Genomic DNA, 2,514 nt, shown 5'->3' with positions numbered 1-2,514 from the left:
ATTCTGGGCAATAAAGACAAGGCAGAAGGCATTACAATTCCTGACTTGAAATTATACTACAAGGCTACTGTGATAAAATCAGCATGGTACTGGCAAGAAAATAGACCTGAGGATCAATGGAATAGATTAGAAGACACTGAAGACACTACACTCAGTCACCTTATCTTTGACAAAGGGGCCAAACATACTCACTGGAAGAAACATAGCCTGTTTAACAAATGGTGCTGTAAAAACTGACTCTCTACATGCCGAAAACTCAAACTTGACCCAGGTCTATCACCACGCACTAAACTAAAGTCGAAATGGATTAAAGATCTAAACATTAAACAGAGACACTAAATCTCCTGGAAGAAAAAGTGGGAGGAACTCTTGAAGACATAGAGGTAGGCAACGAGTTCATGAACAGAAATCAAATCACATGGGAAACAGTTGAAAGAACAACTGGGACCTGCTCTTACTGAGAAGTTTTTTCACGTCAAAGGAAATTACCAACAAAGTGAAAAGGCAACCCACAAATTTGGAAAACATTATGACAAATAAGTACTCAGACAAAGGTCTGCTCTCTAGAATCTATAAAGAACTAAAGAAACCACTAGGACCCCAAAATTTAAAGACCCAATCCAGAAGTGTGCACCCCAAATGAACACATGCTTCTAACAGAAAGAAATTAAAGAAGCAAATAAATATATGAAAAAATGCTCCACATCACTAGCCATCCGTGAAATGAAAATTAAAACAACATTGAAATATCATCTCACCCCAGACGGAATGGCTATCATTGAGAAATCACCCAACAACAAATGTTGGAGAGGCTGTAGGGAAAAAAAGAACCCTTCTCCACTGCTGGTGGGAATGTAGACAGGTGCATCCATTAGGAAATCAGTGAGGAGACTCCTTAGAAAAGTTGGACTGGAAATCCTATTTCAATGAGCTATTCCTCTACTGGGAATTTTCCCAGAGGATCTGAAAACATCATTTCATAGTGATATATGTGTGCCTCTGTTTATAGCAGCACAATTTGTGATAGACAAATCTTGGAAACAACCAAGATGCCTATCACCTGAGGAATGGTTGAAAAAGATGTGCTTGGGCCTATCCTCACAAACAACTTTGCAAATGTTAAACTCAAATGTTTCACTCTTCAGAGCACCTCATTTTTCCAGCTATGGCATACCTGTTTATTGTCCTAGTTTTGACATATTTTTGTCATTTGCTTTTGATGCTATGGCAAAATAAACACTAATTTACTTGCTTAAAACAACAAAAACTTGTTACTTTATGGCTCTAGTGTCAGAATTTTTACTGGGTTAAAATTGAGGTGTCAGCAGGATTTAATTTCTTCTGGAGGGGAGGAGAATCTGTTTCTTTCCTTTTTTGGAGCTTCTAGAAGGCACTTGACATCCTAGACCCATCTCGTGAGACTCAGGGCCCCTGTCTCCTTCTTGGAAGTACTTTGTGTACCATTGGGTCAGGAGGGGGAACACAGAATATGTGTCTTACAAAGACTGGGAACTTTTCTTAGCCTCTCTTATTGTCAATGCTCAGAAGAAAGCATGATCCTTATTTGGTGCTCATAAGCTACTTTTGAAAGGTTGAATGAATGAGTGAGTTTATTGACTTCCCTATTCAAACTGACATATTAATAAGATCATGTTGGCATGTACCATACTGAGTATTATGTAAATCCCTTTCCTGGCCTCACATTCTACCTCTCTTCTCTGGGAATCTGTGGGTTTCATCACTGATTAACCTTCATTTTCTGTGTTCCTGGCTCACCTTCTGTCCCTCTCCTATTAACCAAGTGTTTTCAATCCATTTTTTTTAAAAAGATTCCAATTATACTTATTTTATATGTGGATCATGTTTCATGTAAGTTAAAGCCTTTTTCTTCTTTTTCTTGGCAGTATGAACCTGAAGAGTCTTATTAATTATTACATTTGCAAAAACAATAATAGTAATAGTAATTCTCTCTGGTTTGTATCATCTCATTTTAACCTCATAAGAACTGTGTAAGGTTTCCTGTATATATGAATATTTCCCTCATATTGTAAATGTAAATATTGAGGCTCAAGGTTATTAACAGACATTTGTCCTCTAAACATTGTTTGCGAACTATAGAGCCTTGCTGTTTGATTGTAACTCTCATCCTACTCAGCATCATGTTAGCACTTTCCGCAAGTCCTCATCTATCCTTTCTCTCCAGAAATTACTTGTTTCCAGTCATGAAAAAGTGTGAAGTTCTGACTCATTCCACTTTTTGCCTTTATTTTTGGCAGCTTTCTTATACCTATATTTACTCCTGTCTCTTTCCTTTCAGGGTGAGATGAAAAGACATCCTTTTGCCTCTTTGAATGATATCTTCTCTTTACCAAGTTCTATGGTAAAATTTCAAACATATTAAGGGGAAATAGTAAAATTCACATTCATATATCTGCCTTGGTAAACTACTTCAACAGAACAATCAGAAGCGACATTTTCTTTTTTCTAGGAAGAGAAGAGAAGAGAAGAGAGAGA

The 2,514-nt window shown here is 37.1% G+C and overlaps 1 protein-coding gene across 1 annotated transcript in view; it reads right to left on the bottom strand.

The window, feature by feature from the left end:
• Positions 1–2,514, bottom strand: part of LOC101572667 (multidrug resistance protein 1-like) — a gene marked incomplete at its 3' end in the record, with an annotated part of 109,232 nt that overhangs the window by 90,926 nt on the left and 15,792 nt on the right. The gene's annotated exons all lie outside the window — the stretch shown is intronic.

Source organism: Octodon degus, unplaced genomic scaffold, assembly GCF_000260255.1.
Source record: "Octodon degus isolate 3935 unplaced genomic scaffold, OctDeg1.0 scaffold00481, whole genome shotgun sequence".
NCBI classification, from domain to species: Eukaryota; Metazoa; Chordata; class Mammalia; order Rodentia; family Octodontidae; genus Octodon; species Octodon degus.
Note: the sequence above shows the minus strand (reverse complement) of the source record. Positions and strands in the feature narration are given on the sequence as shown.